Here is a 20,344-nt window from a genome sequence, read left to right as displayed (position 1 = left end):
TGGAGACAGGGAGAAAGGAGAAAGAAATGGAATTAGAGAGAAGCGACTGGACAGAAGAAGGGAGGAAAGAATATCATGAGAAATGTGAAGGATGGTCGAGCACACAAATAGATACAGAAGACATCTGGAGGGAGATGAAAGAAAAAGTAAAGAGCACTATCACGAAGCATAAGAAAAGGATAATACCATGAAGATTAGGAAGAAAAGAATGGTATAATAAAGAATGGAAGGAAAGGAAAAGGAGATTGAGGAGATTGATGAGGGACTGGAAAAAAGGAAGGATCGGAGAAGAAAAATATGTGAGGGAAAGAAAGGAGCACAAGGAATGGTGTAAAGAGCAGAAGATGAGGCACGAAAGGGAGGAAGAAGAAAAGTTAAGAAACATTAAAAATGAAGCGGAGAAGCGTGGAAGTATATAAATAAATACAGGAAAAAGAAAACTGAGGGGATAAGCAAGGAGATACAAATGGATGAGTGGAGAGACCACTTCATGGAAATGTTAAGAGGGACAAAAGAAAGAGTGGTGCTAAACATTGAAGAGAAGGAAGAAGATGGCACGAGAGGGGAGGTAACAAGGGGAGCCGAAAAAATATCAAGGGAAGAGGTGATTGAAGTAATAAAGAAACTGAAGATGGGAAAGGCAACAGGAGAGGACGGGATTGAGAACGAGGCGTGGAGATATATGCAAAAAGATGTAGGTGAAGAGTTCCTGAAGCAAATCAACAGAATATGGAAAGGAGAGGAAATACCGGGAGATTGGAATAAAGGCATGATTAGTCCAATATATAAAAAAGGAGAGAAAAACGACCCAAAAAATTACCGAGGAGTTACTTTAATGAATACGGCGTACAAGATATACGCAAGTATCTTAAATGCGAGGTTGGAGAAGGAGATGGAGGCCAAGTTAAGAGAAGTGCAATTCGGGTTTAGAAGGAATAGAGGAACGATGGATGCAGTATACACAGTAAACTATGTAGCAAATAAGGAGCTGAGTAAGAAAAGTGGAAAGGTTTTTGCATTCTTTGCTGATCTTAAGGCAGCTTTCGATAAAGTAGATAGAAGGAAATTGAATAAAATAATGAGGAAGATAGGAATTGAAGATAACTTGAGACGAAGAATAATGGAGACATACAAAAAAACGAAAAATGTAGTGAAGATAAGAGATAAAAAGACAGAGGAATTTTGGACAGGAAAGGGACTAAGACAAGGATGCCCGTTGAGCCCGAACTTATTCAACTTATACATCATGGATTTAGAGGAAGAAATGGAAAAAGGACAAGCAGGAGGCCTGGTGATAGGGAAAGAAAAAGTCTGGACAATATCATACGCAGATGATATAGTGTTAATGGCGACGAAAGAGAAAGAATTGAAGGAAATGATGAGGAGGCTCAAGAGGTATTTGGAAGGGAAGGGTTTGAGTTTGAGTCCAGGGAAATCAAAGATAATGGTGTTCGAGAAAGCTAGGGGAAGAAGGAAGAAAAGGGCTACAATAGCGATGAAGAGGACATGGAGCATTGGAGAGAGAATATTTAAAGAAGATTTTGAAAGAAGGATGAAAATGTTCGAGGCACTGGTAGAAGGAGTAGCATTATACGGAGCTGAAATATGGGGGTGGCTATACGAAAGCAGATTAGATGTGATAAAAAGAAAATATGTTAAATGGATTTTAGGATTGGACAGTAGAACCCCGAATTATGTAATAGCAGAAGAAACCAAAATGAAGGCAATAAAAGTAAGGGCAATAAGGAGAGCTGTGAGATATGAGGAGAAGGCGAGACAGTCAGGAAATAAAATAGTTCAAGCATGTATAAAGGATCTAGAGAGGAGCAGACCAAGGAAAGAAGAAAGTAAGTGGGAGAAGAAGAGAAGAGAACTGATAGAGAGGGCAGGAATAGAGAAGGAGCAACTAAGGAGAGAAATGGAGGCGGGAGACCGAGAGGCGGTGGGGAATCTTGTAAAAAGAATAGAGGAAAAGGAAAAGGAGGAGAGATAGATAAAGATAAACGAGTCAAGGTACAATAGTAGCTATAAAGATATTTTAACAGAGGAGTTACCAAAGTATCTACTAGGAAAGAAGAAGAAAAAGGATAGAATGCTGATAGCCAGATACAGATGCGGAAGTGAAGTGAAAAGCAGTCAACATTGGAGAGAGGAGGAAGATAGAAAGTGCGGAATATGCCAAAAAGAAGAGGAGAACATAGAACATATACTAAAAGAATGTGAAGCGACAAAAAGCGAGATACAGTTAAAAGAATTTTTAGGAGAGGAAGGAAAAGGACTAGAAGTAATGAAAAAGATAGAAAGGGTTAGAAAAGAGGCGGAGGAAAGGGAAGGGGTGGAGGGTGAAGAGTAGGAAGGGAAATTGAAAGACAGTTAGAATGTTAAATTAGTTTTAGAGTTAGTTAAAATGATCTAAGTGATGTATAATATATATGTATGTTAGGAGAAAGTTATATGTTTGCAAATTATGTTATATGTTTGTAAAATTATGTAAGGTTGATGGAAGTCATCCCAAGCCGCAAGGCAAGGATTAAATAAAATTATTATATTATTATATACGAGACAATGCAATAAAATTTTATATGTAACAAAAACAGATGGAATTATTCTGTATGGTCAAAATATTGCAAAAATATTGGAGATACTGATTGAAAAAATGCAGAAAGAAGAAGAAAGATATATAATATTTGAAAAAGATTATATATTATTTTTTAATTATATTAAATAAATGAAGCACTAAAAAAGTATAAAACAAAAAAAATTTTTTTATAGAACCAACTTCAAAAAAGCTCTAAAAAGTAAAAAAAAATAAAGCTTTTTTATTTTTTTTTAATTTTTTCTTACTTTTTAGTTTTTTTGAACTTAGTTTTATATTTTTTTAAATTTTTGAGCAATTTTTAAAATTTTAATTTTTTTTAATTTTTTAAAATAGATTTTTATATCAATTTTATATCAATGTGACATAACAGTCACGTGTAAAATTTAATTTTATGAAAAAATTAAATATAATTTATTTTTAACCAACTTCAAAAAGGAGGTTCTCAATTCGGCGAGTATGATGTACGTGGATATGTCTACGATTTTTTCTAAAACTACTGTATGGATGCGGTTTTTATTGTAGAGCAATCCTTGCTCCGGAAAGTTTTAGTACATAAAAAAAGTTCTACATAGCGAGAAACATTTTAAAAAGAGAGAGATAGCCGAAATGGTGTTTATTAAGAAAAACAATAACACTATTAATTTACAAAAGGACACCGATAACCTTCCGGGCATTTATGACAAAATAATAAACTTAATGTGAGCGCTTTCGGTTACCTCTGCCTTTGTTTCTCACTCAGTCGTCTGTCGTCACCTATAGTGAACGCACCACCGAGTTTCACGTTTGTTAATATGACTCGCATATCTTTTATCGCTTTTGACACACAAAACATGTAAGCGTTGCTATTTTATTTCTGTGTTTACTTTTCGTCATTTTGGCTTGTTAATTTATTATTTTACTTTTTTTTTGTATTTTAGTTTGTAGACTCATTGCTGCCACATTGTGTATAATAAAGTGTTTTGTAAGCGTTAATTTATTGTACGCACTTGAGAAGGACCGGAATCTCGGTTGAAACGCGTTGTGCTTGTTAAATAAATATTAGCCAGTTTGGTCGCAACAAAAGATTTTTGTAATTTCACTACTCACTGGCGAAGTAAAAAATATGGAAGTTACGAAAAAATGTTTCAGACAAAAGTTGTATGGTCTAAAGGAAGATACATGATTCCGATGTAAGTCATATCGTAGATGTCGTTTTCAAGAAATTATATATATATATATATATATATATATATATATATTTATTTATTTATTTATTACGTAATAAGTACAAAAGTGGAACTTGTTACACAAGCAGTTGTTTCTACATTGATTAGCTTAATAGAAATTCATTTGAAGCGATATTAGGTTGCAAGTCTATAATCAAGAGAAGCCTATAAAACATTTGTAAATAAGAAATCTCGCATGTATTAGTCAAGCTAAACGTAACGCATATGCGCGCATGTATTTGTTTTCCGGAACAAACGACTGTTAGAAACTCGTGGGACACGAAAGGGCATGGTTGGAGTGAATAGGGCTAAGTATACCCAGCTCGAGCGTGAATCGATCGTCCTATTCGCAATCGCTTTGGCGTATACATTTACCGAATGTAAACAACGAACGTTCGCGTTTGCTGTTCGTTCGGTGTTCGTTCGCTAGGTGTATACCGAGCTTAATATATACATGGTTCTGGAACATCGAACGACGGCAATACTGCACGTAGATTTTTTCGAGATCCACAATTAACATCAATGATTACAGGCATTAATCAAATACTGATAAAGAGATTTAGTATTATTCTCCAGACAATGGCTTGCGGGAAAAAAATTAATTCTTGTAAATTTGACGCATATGCACTAGAAACAGCCAAGATTTACGTAGATCTATATCCTTGGTATTATATGCCTTCATCTGTGCATAAAATATTGGTGCATGGCGGAAAAGTCATTAAATCGGCTATTCTTCCTATTGGCCAATTGACGGAAGAAGCTCAAGAAGCGAGAAACAAAGACTTCAAACGCTTTCGCGAATATAATACCCGGAAGTGTAATTGAGGTGCTACTAATGCTGACATAATACATAAATTATTGATTTCTTCTGACCCATTTATAGGTAGCATCAGACAAAATAAAAATTGGAAAACTAAGGATAGCATTATCGATAAAGAAGCCCAGGACTTGTTAATCGCAGAGTAATATATGTTCTGCACACACATTGGTGCATTCGATTGACTTCTTTTTGTAAATTTAAATCAAATATCAATTTGTAGCAAATTGTTTAAAATTCCGAGTGATTGTTCAAAGTTTATATGTATATCGCGATCTTAAAACTACGAAAATTTCCGTTTTTTCATATTTACACGTAAATAAAAAAAAAGAAAAAACGTTTATCAAAAATCGATCATGACAAATTTCTGAGGAATTTTATAAGCTTTAATTTAAGACCCTGAACATTAAAATCGGTTGTATACTTTCGGTTAAAAGTTATTTTGAACGAAAAGGTGCTATTTTGCCCCACTGCGCGGCGTGACGGGCGTTTAATTAAATTGTCACAACGACTGCGATGCAATGATTTTATTCCGTCAATTTAACATGTTTACAGACCCTCTATACAGAGTCTGGCCATAATTGATTTTGTCCAAATCCTGCGAGAGGAAAGATATACATTATTATGTATGTACAACCACTGAGATATAAGTAATATCACGGTATTTACAACACAATAATTTAACGAGAGGTTAGGCAATCTGTCACAACAATGATGTGCAAGGCAAGCAAAGATGCAGAATAAAGCGGGGAACACACACTTCTGCACAACGCATAATGCGTAAGAATAAGAAAATTGATTGGTCCATACACATGTGCATAAGGAAATAGACTAATCAATTTTGTTATGCTTACGCATTATCCGTTGTGCAGAAGTATGTGCTCCCCGCTTATAATGGCCATCGCACACAGAATTCCATAAGTTGCATAAGCATAGCATAAGACCGCTGAACCAATGAGCATCTTATGTAAATTTATATGGCGACTTTATGCTGGATGCTCATTGGTTAACGATCTTACGCTACGCTTATGTTAAGCTATGCATTTTGTGCGCGATGGCCTTAAGGCCATTGCACGTAACGAAGTTTTAGTCATAACCGTAAGGCTGTAAGAAAATATACCAATCATAGTCGATTATTCTGCTCGCGCTTGAAGAATAGTCAAGTGTGATTGCTGTATTTTCTTACGGCCTTACGATTATGACTAAAACTTTGTTACGTGCAATGGCTTTTAAGCTAAATAATAAAATGGCTTATAAGATTTTGGAGTGCGTTGGAGTGATTAGGAACATGGTGGGGCATGAGTGGGTCGTATTGTCGTATGCACGAACTTATGCCTTAACTGGCTTTAACCTTGCAGCCGTCGGCTGCAAACGTGTCACCCGCCGTAAAGAGGAGGCAGGAGCGGGACGAGGCGACCGAGGAGAGCAGCGACGAGCGCGCCAGCCCGGAAACGGTGAGGGCCCAGTGGCGCAGAATACAAGCGGCTAAACTAGACGCGGCGACGGTGGCGGAGCGGCTAAGCGCCATGCGACGCGGGACTACCATATAAGTCGCGAAATGTACATATCAACGTAATTAGGCTTAAGATTTGAAACATTAGGATAAGCGTTAATTAAGACAATAAAGTAAGTCCATTAAAGGAACCTACCGGACTACTAGTCACAAGAGTTTATGTTCTTTTATTCCGAACGTTTAAAATTTGTTTTTCTTTTGTTTCCTTTTCGGACAATTTTTGTTAGGACAATTATTATTTAATTTTGTATGAACTCGCATAAACGAGAAAAAATGTTTATTTTCTTTGATTAAAAAGATTAGTTTTGTTTTGTTTAAATAAGTACAAAGATTAATTTGTACCGAGTACCAAGCGGATACATAACCGATAAATCAAGGACGAAGATTTAAAAGATCAGTAAGATTCAAGTAGATAACCCCTGAAGGGGATGAGAACTACAGGTGCGCGATAAAGGTACGTTCACACGAACAAGATGGTAATTAAATAAACCGAGCCACCGGGCGGATCGGGACAAAAACAACGCGGACAAATCACAGAGATAGGTAATAATGTAAAGCGACCAACAAAAGTCCGGAGAAGCGTGCGAAACCGAAAATCGGCTTACCACACGTGATGGTAAGCGAACCGGGTAAACGAACGACGCGAACAATAAAGTTACGACGCGAGGGTAATAAGAACACCTCAAAAAGAAGATTACCGCGAACAGATAACGTAGCGAACAAGTAGGTAAAGAGATCGCCTTACCATGCGGGATGGTAAGGAAACCACGCGAATCACATAGTCAAATGACCAATTGATGGTGCCATAGGGATAAGTAGGCCGCGAAAACACCGCGGACACCGGCAATCGATAGGCACACTGGGTAAATCGCAAAATCGAGTTACCAAGTGGAGTGGTAAACGATCTGAGCGAGCGGAGGGTCAAGCCGGCAAACCGACCATGCGAGCGGGTAATAGTTGACGAGACTAACACAAGCATACGAATGAGCGGCGTGCCGAACGCCCGGAACGTAAGATCGAGATACCACGGAGGCGCGGTAACGGCCGTAGGCAAACGGGTCAATCGGGCGGCGAATGGAAACCGGGGGCGCACACGGGGCGTTGCCAGAAACGAATCACGATCATCGGTCAACTGATCGAAAGTAGGGGAGGCGCGAGAGCGTTACCAAGGACTCGCGTGCGTGTAGGAGCACCGGGTATATCGGAAAGAGCGTAACGGGTGACCACGAAATCCGAGATACATGGTAAACGGAATTCGCGGAGCAAAAGCCATAATGATAAAATAGGAACGGTAAAACAACCGTCGTGGGCTAAGTAGTCGAGCCCGTATATAACGATTGACCAACTTATGCGACAAGTGACCAGTGGTCGTACCACGAGGCTTCACGAAACCGCGAGCGAAGCGTTAGTCATAGGTAACAAATTGTGAACGCGAGGTCCCAGCTCTAATGCAAAAGTTAATGACATGATTCAGACTAACGGAAAATTAATTATTAAGTAACGGAAATGGGACACCGGGTAGATCCTCGAAGGAATATTCGAGAGATATGAAAAACTTGTTATTGCGAGAGCCATGGTTCAAAACGGTAGGAATGCGAATAACAAGACACAATAGGCCTTTTATTCGAGGCAACATCTGTCTCAAAGGAACGCGGAAGCGACGTGCGGCACCTGCCATTGTAAGGCGAACAGGTGTGTAACAGATGTGAAAAGGCGGATCCACGCCGGAGTGGGGAGTCATCCCCGAAGTCGGGAGCCCAAGCGGAGCCCAAGCATCGAGGATTCTGCGCTAAAGCTTCAACAAGTACAGTCGATTCGGTCTTGAGAGCCTTACGATCAACACTTAGACTCTGCGTAACATATCCCGCGGTAGACGCGTTAAAACTTAAGTCGGTCACGCAAAATTTGTACAACCTAAAATAAAATAAAATAGATTATATTTTATTTGCTAAAAGAAATCAGAGTACTCAAATTTATTCGTATGCGGGTAACCTACCTAAAAGACATACTTACCTGATCCTGATACTTACCTGTTGGCGATCCCAAGTCCGTTCGGGGAGATCCTAAGTCGGTCCAGCGCAGATCCAGAGACACAGTCAGCGGTGCACAGCTGCAGTCCAGAAGAGGTCCGAGGTGCTTGGTCCATCGACGATCCAAGATCCAGCGGCAACGGGGCGACCTGAAACAGAAACAAGGAAAGAGGAATCAGCGAGGCGTCGAAAGGTTGGGAAAATCCTAATATCTAGCGTTATCCTTTCTCGTTTTGGGGGTTAAAATCGAGTGGCGACCGTGTCGGTGACACCTAAATCTAAGTCGGAGGGAATATCACTCCTCCGTTCGGTTACAACCTAAAGCTTAGAATAATTCTATTGGCTCTCGCCATTTTATTCCAAAGCCAATACACGTGAGTTCACTCAGTTGCCAAACTCTTAAGGCCGTGGCACATAGAAAAACTTAAGCAGTAAGGCTGGTTTCACATGGGGCGTAAGATGCGTATGCGTAACTTGAGTCAGCCAATCAAATCGTCTCAGTATTTAATCGTGTCACACGCGTATAGTAGCTGAGACGATTTGATTGGCTAACGCAAGTTACGCATACGCATCTTACGCCCCATGTGAAACCAGCCTAAAACTCAAGCAATAAGCAAATCAGCCAATCACAGCCAAGAACTTAAGGCACGGCCCTAAGGGTTGGCTTATAATAGCCGTAACCATTGATTTAAGCCGTAATCTTTAAGAAATTGACCAATCACAGTCAATTATTCTTCTCACATTCGACTGTGATTAGTCAATTTTTTAAAGATTACGGCTTAAATCAACGGTTACGGCTATTATAAATCAACCCTAAGCGGTAGCGAATCCATACCGTTGACTTCTTAAAACGAAGCTTTGTCGGACGTTCCGATTGGCTGTTAAAGTTATGTTAGTATGCACGGTCAACAGTCGATTAAGCCATAAGTTTTCGACCAATTGCGTTGCTCGATTCGGCCAGTTACGATTACGGACGGCTGAATCAAGCAACGCGATAGATCAAAACCTTACTGTTAAGGCCATTGCACGTAACAAAGTTTTAGTTGTAATCGTAAGGCCGTAAGGAAATAGAGTAATCACAGTCGATTATTCTTCTCGCGCTTGAAGAATAATCGAGTGTGATTGGTCTATTTTCTTACGGCCTTACGATTAAAAATAAAACTTTGTTACGTGCAATAGCCTTTACTGTTACGGAAAAATATGGAGCCCAAATCAGACTAGTGGCTCGCGGCCGCGACTGCGATTGCGATTTCGTTTCTTGACCAATGAGAAATGCCCAAATTGCCAGGAGCTTCTTTCTCATTGATCAAAAGACGAAATTGCAATCGCAATCGCAGTCGCTGAGTTCGTACGCCCGATACGCGCCATGGGACGTCACCCTAAGACTGGTTTCATATGGAGCGTAAATTGCATATGCGTAACTTGCGTCAGCCAATCAAATCGTCTCAGCTACTATACGCGTATGAGACAATTTGATTGGCTGACGCAAGTTACGCCCCATGTGAAACCAGCTTAAGGGTGCGGTCACATGGACTGATATTTTTCGCGTAACGTGTAACCGCGTAACTAATCAAAAGCGAATATGCGTAACCAAAAATGCAAAACGCTTCTAATTGGTTACGCGGTTACACGTAACGCGGAAAATACATGCTATGTGACTTCAGCCTAAGGCTGGAGTCCCATGGCAAGTATTTTCCGCGTAAAGGTTAATCCAGACAAACTTGCATAGCGCATAAACATAAGCATAAGAGAATTGATTGGTCCATATGCATGTGCATAAGGAAGTAGACCAATCCGTTTCTTTATGCATATGGTTATGCACCTATGCATGTTTGTCTGGATAGACTTTAACCGCGTAAGCAATAAGAAGCGTGCATATGCGTAACAAAAAATGCGAAACGCTTGTGATTGGTTACGCGGTTACGCGTTACGCGGAAAATATCTGCCATGAGACTCCAAACTATACGTATCGCGTATGTTACGTGATATTCTGATTTCATCGTGACAAAATTTACGTAATAAATATTTGCGTAACCAATCAACTGTGACATCTAATGCTAGGTCTGCGAGTCGTAAAGTCGTGAGTCGCAAGAATTGACCAATCACAATCGAATTTGAGGAAAATAATCGACTCGCGACTTTGCGACTCCCATTGTAGACCTAGCATTAAAGACATTCAATTCCGCGTAACAGAAAACGCGGAACGTCTTTGATTGGTTATGAGATTTGCGTTAAGCCGTGATCAGATTACGAATTGGGATTGAGATTGGATTGAAATTTGACTAATTAGAGCAAAGTTCACTAAACTTGAAGTTAGTTTCCTTTATTCTGATTGATTAAATTTCAATGGAACTTATGCTAGGTCTACAATGCAAGTCGTAAAGTCGTGAATCATAAAAATTGACCAATCACAGTCGATTATTCTCCTGAAATTCGATTGTGATTGGTCCATTTTCTACGACTCACGACCCACGACTCGCATTTATATGTATATGGGGCATTCTCTGTCAAATCAGACACCTTCCGTCCAAAAATTGGGGTCACCTGGAAAATTCATTCGGGGCTCATTTTATAGCTATACATATGTAGTTTTATTTGAGCTATGGCTTTTTGAAAAATAAAAAATTTCGTGTCCCTACAATCTTTTATGACATACAATCTATTAATTTAAAAAAATTCATTTTTTTCCATGTATTCAATGCTAACTACTAAATAAACCCATTAACACATTTTTCTATGACAGCCGAAACTGTTTTATAACTTCCAAGTAACGATTTTATTTGTCGTACATACCTCGTTACCCGCAGACTTCGGCCACCATATTGGGGTCCGCCATGTTGATTTTTCAAAAGAAAAATGGCGGAAGAACACAGGTGTGCTCATACTCGTTATGAATTTTATACGGTTCTGCGCAGATGCCAGATGCAGCCATTTTTAAGTGGCAGTTTCAAAACATTTAAGGTTGTACCAAGTGACTTTGTGACATATCATGAATAAAAAAGTGACGCATATAAAAGGAAGAAAACAAGAAAAATGAGAAAAATTACTAACATTAAAAATAAGTACCCTTTACATGTATATGTTTTTATATACTTTGTAATTATATCATATACGTATGCAATATTAATCTCATATATTTTTCAAATTGATTTATTCTTAAACGATTGTTCTTCTTATATATAAATTAAACACAAAAATAAATAAGTAAAACATAAAAATAAATAAATAAGGCTGCGGTCCACTTGACGCTACAAATACTTTGGAGCGTTCTTCTTCTCCTTCTTTTTTCATTGAAAGAAAATAGAAGATGAATGCTTTGAAGCATTTGTAGCGTCAAGTGGACCGCAGCCTCGCACAAGACTCTCGTATGATAGCGTAGCGTAACTTATAAACGTGGATCAACGCACAAGAAACGTATCGGTTAGAGCCTCCGCACAAAACTTTCTTATGGTAACGTAACGTAGATCAACGCACAAGAAACGTATTGACGTATAACGCTGTAACCGATACGTTTCTTGTGCGTTAACCCACGTTTCGGCGTTACAATACGTTACCACACGAAAGTCTTGTGCGGAGGCTCTGACATTAATGACATAACGCCAATTTTTGGACAGGGGAGTGTCTGATTTAACAGAGAATGTCTCATATATATAGATACATATGTATACAAAAACTAATATAAGGCTGTCAAAAACCTAGGCTTGGATCGCATGGCTTTTAATTCTAATTGATTGTATATCGTTACGATCTTATTTCTCTTATTATTATGATAAATATGATCATATCTATTGTCTTTACAATAAGTATAATAGTTATAAACATACAATTTGAAATCCATTTTGTTTTCCTTCTAATATCTCCATCTAGAAATATAATAAATGAAAATATGTAAGTATACCTCCGACTATAAGCTCAGCAGAAGTCAGTATCTAGTAATAATTGATTAATAATTCAAATCAATCAACAAACCATATTGTTCGTGCTGGTTAGCGTTACTTCTGCTAAAGGAACCCAATTTTCGTACAAAAAGCATTTTTGTAGTTCCTATCTTGAAGCGAAAAAGTTGTGAAATGTTTTATTTTTTTGATAAAAGGGAAAGATGCATGTTTTACTTTTAAATTGTGTTATCTCAGGCAATTACGTTAAAATGTGTTTTCTTAGGTATAATTGCGCAATAAAACTTGTATTTATGATATATTTGTTATTATCGAATATGTAATATATGCCTTACTTAACATGCAGAATCTCCTGCATGACTTTATCGCTAAGTTTATATTTACGAGCGCAAACGACATGGCTAAATAGTACAAAAGAATATTAAATTTTTTCAAATGCATTTTGTGTACTTCACACATTAAAAGAATATATATTTTTGGACAGTATTGCACGTACAAAAGTTATCACATTGTCAACTTTGTAATTGCTTCATATTACATTACATATTACGTACATCTAATTTTATTGCATCAAAAATTACAAAATACATTTTTGGATAACTTAATAGAGAATACTGAGAATATTAAGGAAGGAATTAAACAGAACTGAAGAGAACTAAACAGAACAGAATAGTTATAGATATCAATAGTATCACGCTCAAATGCACAGCCATATTGAATATACATTTAATACTAAGCAAGGAATTAAACAGAACTACTGTTTCCGTCGAATAAACTTATAAATCTGTCGCTTACTTATAAAATACATTTGGCAGCATGCATAAAAAGTCTATTAAAAAATCTATTCCATTATTGATACACATACGAGGGTAGTCCAAAAAATTTTGAGCCTATCGACTTAAAAGGAGACTATTTGACCGAATTTGACCGAAAAAATAATGTTTGAGGCTCAAAACTTTTCAGACTACCCACGTACATTGTGTTATTTTTTGTAGTTTTTAGACATGAATAAGTATCACGTTCAAATGTACAGTCATATTGGATATACATTTAAGCAAGAAATTAAACAAAACTGAACGGATCTAAACAAAAGTTCTGTTTAATTCTGTTTAGATCCGTTCAGTTTTGTGTAATTCCTTGCTTAAATGTATATTCAATATGGCTGTACATTTGATCGTGATACTTATTCATTTCTATAACTACAAAAAATAACACAATAGGTTTGTTTGCGTTGCTTAAATCCCCAAACATTTTGCACTTGAAATGAGATAAATATATATTCGGCCGTTGAAGAGAGAGAAAGCGAAGATGCTGAGTACAAAAAGTGCAAGCAACGCGAATGGAGTGAATGTATGTGTATCAATAATGGAATAGATTTTTTATGCGTGCTGCCGAATGTATTTTATAAGTAAGCGACATAGATTTAAGTTTATTCAGTGGAAACAAAAGTTCTGTTTAATTCTGTTTAGATCCGTCCAGTTCTGTTTAATTCCTTGCTTAGTTATAAATGTATATCCAATATGGCTGTGCATTTGAGCGTGATATTAAAATCTATAACGAGAGAAATGACAACGTATGTGTTACAATAATGGAATAGATTTCCTTTTTATGCGTGCTGCCAAATGTATTTTATAAGTAAGTGACCGATTTAAGTTTATTCGGTGGAAACAAAAGTTCTGTTTAATTTTGTTTAGATCCCGTCCAGTTCTGTTTAATTCCTTGCTTAGTATAAAATGTATATCCAATATGGCTGTGCATTTGAGCGTGATATTAAAATCTATAACTATAAAAAATAACAATGTGTATCAATATCAATAATGGAATAGATTTTTTTATGCGTACTGCCAAATGAAAATAAGTAAGCGACCGATTTAAGTTTATTCGACGGAAACAGTAGTTTTGTTTAATTCTGTTTAGTTCTGTTTAATTCCTTCGTTAGTATTCTCAGTATTCTTAAGTTATCTAAAAACGTATTTTATAATTTTTGAGACAATAAAATTAGATGTACGTAATGTTATGTAACATGAAGCAATTACAAAATTGAAATGTGATAACTTTTGTAAGTGCAACACTGCCTAAAAATATATTTTTTAATGTGTGTGAAGTATAAAAAACGTATTTAAAAAGATTTGATATCCTTTCGTATTATTGAGCCATGTTGCTTGCACTCATAAATATAAACTTAGCGATAAAGTCAGGCGGGAGACTTCTGCATGTCAAGTAAAGCGAATTACATTTTCCACTATCTCTCTCTCTTAATATCTATCTTAATATTTACCTTAATATCTAATATGTGTGGGAACCGGGAATTTTCCGCGGTTGGCAGCGCCGAGAAACCGGAAGAAGAAGCGAGCTTTGAGTAGAGAGGAGAGGGGAGAGTTAGTCGAGAAGGAGAATCTTCCGTGAACGGTCGAGCCACTGCGCTTTTATTTGTATCGAATAAAGTCTCTTTTACCAGTGAACTTCGTATCCTGATTTCAGATCCTACAAACTTGGGGGCTCGTCCGGGATCACGAGTCGGAACCGCGACGGAAATAGTGTTGCGGACGGAATTTTCTGGTGCGAGAGAAGTAACCGTCGTTGCACGGGAGACGACACGGCGAACCGAGTCCATAAGGCGGGACAACGTTGTCTGAGTGACGACGCGGTAAAACTATATTCTGCGAGGTGGCAGATACGGTGAGGTGCGATTACGTGTTACTAGAAGAGAAGTGCGCGTATCGAAACGGCGAAACAACGGCGAGTACGGCGAACATGGCGAATACGACGGATACGACGAGCGCGGCAAATGCGCTGGCCGAAATGACGGTTGACGAGCTAGCGGAGAAGCTCCGGGATCTCGGATTGCCAACGACGGGTAACCGAGCGGCGTTACGTGAAAGGCTGCAAAAGGCTTTAGAGCCAAAAGATAACTTATCACAGACGGATGAGACGTCAGGAATTTTTGGTGGCGAAAACGCGCTAATGGCGGAGAGCGACGATCTGGCGACATTATCGAAGGAAGCATTGAAAAGCCGATTACGCGAGCTGGGATTACTGGTGTCGGGAACAAAGCCGGTTCTCCGTGAGAGATTGCGGGCGGCTCTGCAACGAGGCGAGGACGACGAGGATGACACGAACGACGAGGAAGACGACATCGATGAAGAAGCGGATAATACTTTTATACAACGCGACAATCAAGGCGGGAACATGGTGGGCGCGCGCGGCGGCGTGGCGAGCGTTTTACGCGGCAATATGAGGAATATTGCGCGCGGCGGTGCGGTGAGCGTGACGCGCGGCGCGACAGGTGGCGGTGCGAGATTGACTCCGATTCGCGAACTAGAAATGGCACGAGCCAATGAAGACATTGTTGTTGACGATGGCCGTATCACGCGCGGAGAAACGCGTAATAGTTCGAGAACAGTGCTGACATTTAAGGATGTTGAAGATGCGCTAGAGACTTTTAGTGGAGATGGCACACAAAGCGTACGAAGATGGTTCGCACTATTTGAAGAGACGGCCGAGCTATGTTCTTGGACGAATGCGCAAAGAGTTATATATGTGAAAAGGTTATTGCGCGGGTCCGCGAAACTTTTCGCTAATTTCGAGTGTCATGCGCAGTCGTATCGTGATCTCAAGAAAGCGCTTGTCGAGGAATTCGACAAAACATTAAATAGCAGACAAATACACAAAGAACTGAGTGCAGTGACGAAAAAAACTGACGAAACATTTCAAGAGTACATCTATCGCGTGTTAGAGTTAGCGAGTCATGCGGAGATGGAGATAGAAGCCAAGATACAATACATAATCGATGGCGTGAAAGACGAAGAATCCAATAAGGCTATTCTATACAACGCGACGACAATTAAAGAATTACGGCAGAGGTTTGTACAATATGAGACGCAGCGGACCAATAGAAATAAGGCGAAGCATCGACCACGGTAAGGACAAGAATGCAAGCAGTGGCAATCGAGTGACGGCGACTTCTAACCCTAAAAAGTGTTATAATTGTGGCGATACGAAGCATTTGGGCAAGGAGTGCCCGCACAAGGCGAAGGGATCGAAGTGCTATTCTTGCGGCGAATTTGGCCACATTGCGGCGAAATGTTCGAAAGAATCGGATGCACAAAACAAAGATGCTACACCGAAGAAGGTCGACATAGTACGATCACACGGCGACAAGAAGATATACAAGGATGTGAAGATTTTAAATAAAGACGGCAGTAATCGATTCCGGTAGTGATTTGAACTTAATGCGATCGAGTTTTTATGTGCTAATCGGTGCTCCACAGATCCGGCCCGTAACAATAAAATTCGACGGCATGGGTATCACGGATTGCAGCACATTAGGAAGATTCACGGCGGATGTGACAATAGACGGTCTCACCCTTACGTTGGACATCGATGTAGTGCCTGATTACTTCACAACGCACGATTTTCTCTTAGGTGGCGAATTATCCGATTTCGCAGAAATCCATATACGAAAACAGAAAGCAACGTTGACGGAATTCGACAACGAAGAATCGAAGACCTCCACTGACATGACGAAAGAAGAAACGGCGTGGTCAGAAGTTTTATGTGTCAACATTCAAGACGAAGAAGATGAAAGAGCGAAAGACGAGATTAACCTCAACCACATAGAAGATGTCCAGGTGAAGCAACGCGTGCGGGAGATGGTGCAAAATTATTGTCCCGAGAAGACAAAAGATAGTGGCGTGAAAATGCACCTGATACTTAAGGACGAGGTGCCCGTTCATCAGAACCCGCGAAGGTTATCAGCGGAACAACGAAGCATGGTGAATGAAATTGTTGATAAATGGATCAGCAAGGGGATAGCCCGTCCCAGTCGTTCGGAATACGCTAGTCCCATCGTGCTAGTAAAAAAGAAGAATGGAGAGCCAAGGTTGTGTGTCGATTATTGGCGTTTGAATCGGAAGATAGTACGAGATAGGTATCCATTACCATTGGTGGAAGATCAGCTGGACAGACTGGCAAGAGCTAAAGTATTCTGCACTCTGGATTTGAAGGATGGCTTTTTCCACGTGCCGATAGATGAGCCGAGTATTCATTATACATCCTTCGTCACGCCGGACGGACAGTTTGAGTTCCTGATGGTGCCTTTCGGATTGAGCAATTCTCCAGCGGTGTTCCAGCGGCATATTAAAGCGGTGTTTCAGGAATTGATAACCAAGGGTACAGTGCTAACCTATCTAGACGATCTGATTATCCCAGCCGAAGGAGAGCTGGATGGTTTGCAGAAATTAGAAGAAGTTCTCAACACGGCACGCGATTACGGTTTAAGAATAAACTGGAGTAAGTGTAGTCTGATGACAACCCGAGTCGAATATTTAGGACACATCGTAGAAGCAGGAACAGTCTAACCATCGGAGAAGAAAGTGTCAGCGGTAGCACGATTTCCTGAACCTACCTCGACGAAAGCAGTGCAAAGCTTCCTAGGGCTGACGGGGTATTTTCGCAAGTTTATCCCGCAATACGCACTCATGGCACGACCTTTATCACAGTTATTAAAGATGGAGACGAAATTTATCTTCGCAGACAATCAAAGGAAAGCATTCAATCAATTGAAGACGGCATTAACAACAAACCCTGTGCTGAAGTTGTATAAGGTAGGCGCCACTACCGAACTTCACACTGATGCGTCCCGACTTGGTCTGGGAGCCATTTTGTTGCAGAGAGCCGGTGAAAACAATCAGTTACACCCCGTGTATTACGCAAGTTGAAAAACCATAGGAGCCGAAGAGAGATATAGCAGCTTTGAATTGGAAGTGCTTGCGATAATCAAAGCTTTACGCAAATTTCGAGTATATCTGTTGGGTATACCTTTCCGAATCATTACGGATTGCAATGCATTTGTGCAAACGATGTCCAAGAAAAATGCATGTCCAAGAGTGGCGCATTGGGCTTTAGAACTGGAAGAATTCAACTATTCTGTAGAACATCGTTCAGGTACTCTAATGCGACATGCCGACGCACTCAGTCGCAACCCTGTTGAGTGCCTTATTCTCCGAGAAGCTGAAGACGCACTGACGGCGCAAGTTAAACACGCACAAACGGAGGATCCCGACATACAGCGAATTATGAAGTCTATGAGGAATCAAGGCGATCAAGAGTTTGTATTACTAGAAGGAATACTCTACAAGCGAAATGAAGGCGATCTTTTATTAGTTGTACCCAAATCCATGCAGACGGAGATAATTCTACAAGTACATGAGGGAAGTCATTTTGGATGGCGGAACACGGAATATCAGATACGGGCAGAGTATTGGTTTCCGGATCTACGTGCGAAGGTACAACAGACTGTCAGTAACTGTATCCGTTGTCTGTTAGCGGAGAGAAAACAAGGCAGAGCTGAGGGTTTTCTACGACCTCTACCCAAGGTAGACAAACCACTGGAGACTTATCATTTAGATCACTTGGGTCCAATCCCATCGACCAAGAAGGGTTACGGCCATATCCTGGTGGTGATAGATGCATTCACCAAGTTCGTCTGGCTATACCCGACCAAATCGACGACAACCGACGAGGTGATCACCCGACTAAGCAAGCAAGCGGTTATTTTTGGAAATCCCCGACGGATTATTACGGACCGAGGAACAGCATTTAGTTCACGTGCTTTCCGTGAATAATGCGAAGCAGAAGATATAAAGCACGTAATGATAACTACCGGTGTACCACGTGCTAATGGTCAAGTGGAGAGGATCAATCGCTCCATTATTGCCATGCTAACCAAGTTGTCTTTGCAGAATCCAACGGAGTGGTTCAAACATCTGAATAGAGTACAACAAGCGATTAATTCCTCATTCTGTCGCAGTGTTGGCATGACGCCATTTGAGTTACTGATCGGACGAAACATGCAATTGAAGGACGACCTAAAATTACGGGAACTCCTTAAAGAAGCGACTATCGAGACTTTTAGTCAAGAAAGGACAGAACTACGATGCAAAGCTAAAGAAAACATCTTAAAGATCCAAGAAGAGAACCGAAAGACTTACGATCGTAAGCGCAAGGAGCCATTTAAGTATCGAGTTGGAGACGTCATGGCTATTCAACGGACACAGATGGGGCCCGGACTCAAGGTGCGACCGAAGTTTTTGGGGCCTTATAAAGTGAAGTCTGAGCTGCGAAACGACAGGTACATCGTTGAGAAACTAAGCGAGTGTGAGGAACCCAACCGTACGAGTACCTCAGCTGACCATATGAAACCATGGCCGAAACATCGAGGGATAGACTTAAACGTTGACGAATTGACGGACTATGACACTGAGGACTATATCCAAGCATCGTACGGCATCGAGGTCGATGCCGGTTGTCGAATGGCCGAGTGTGGGAACCGGGAATTTTCCGCGGTTGGCAGCGCCGAGAAACCGGAAGAAGAAGCGAGCTTTGAGTAGAGAGGAGAGGGGAGAATCTTCCGTGAACGGTCGAGCTACTGCGCTTTTATCTGTATCGAATAAAGTCTCTTTTACCAGTGAACTTCGTATCCTGATTTCGGATCCTACATATATATTCGATAACCACAAATAAATCATAAATCCGGGTCCTATATATTGTGCAATTTTACTTAAGACACATAAATAGCTTTCTATTTACATCAAAACTCAATTAATTCTCACTTGTAACGTCAGTTGAACGCACGTTTCTTTTAATGCTGATGGAGAGTGAGATTCAATGAATTTTTATTCACAATCGAGACCATGTCCTTTCTACTGTACTATTAAAAGTGAGATTAGAAACTTGTATTGTAATGCGATAGCTTTGTCACCAAAATAATCCGGTAAATTTCTTTTACTCACTAAAAATCTGACGTCTTATGATTATTCTCAGCCTAAAGTATTCACGTAACTGAGTGACTCAGCTCACTTAAGTGTAAATAGAAAGCGCTTATACTATCATAATATAAATTGTAACGCAATTGCCTCAAATAATAAAATTAATATAAAGAACGTAGATACATCTTTCTCTTTTTTCAGAAAAAAAATAGAATTTTTCGCTTAAAGATAGGAACTAGAAAAGTACTTTTTATACAAAAATTGAACTTCTTTAGCGGGGATAACGCTATAACCAGCTCGAACAATATGGTTTACAATTTATTCTGTTATTGATTAAGTTAATAACATTGTTGTTCCAGCATTTTTATTTACTACTGTATATTTAGTTTAAGAAATTTTTTAACAAATTATAATTCTAAAAAATTCATCATAAAATGACAATGTCGGATATAATTCCGTACCACTGCATTGCACATTGCTGATATCATGATATGACATTTTTCCTAACCTCTTAT

The 20,344-nt window shown here is 39.5% G+C and overlaps 1 pseudogene; it reads left to right on the top strand.

Moving 5' to 3' along the window:
* Nucleotides 1–1,264: 1,264 nt before the first annotated feature.
* On the top strand, nt 1,265–2,500 carry LOC143897972 (uncharacterized; annotated as a pseudogene).
* The last annotated feature ends 17,844 nt before the right edge of the window (nt 2,501–20,344 follow it).

Source organism: Temnothorax americanus, unplaced genomic scaffold (genome assembly GCF_048541705.1).
Source record: "Temnothorax americanus isolate GAGA-0224 unplaced genomic scaffold, ASM4854170v1 Scaffold214, whole genome shotgun sequence".
NCBI lineage: Eukaryota > Metazoa > Arthropoda > Insecta > Hymenoptera > Formicidae > Temnothorax > Temnothorax americanus.
This window is presented reverse-complemented; position numbering and strand designations above follow the sequence as displayed.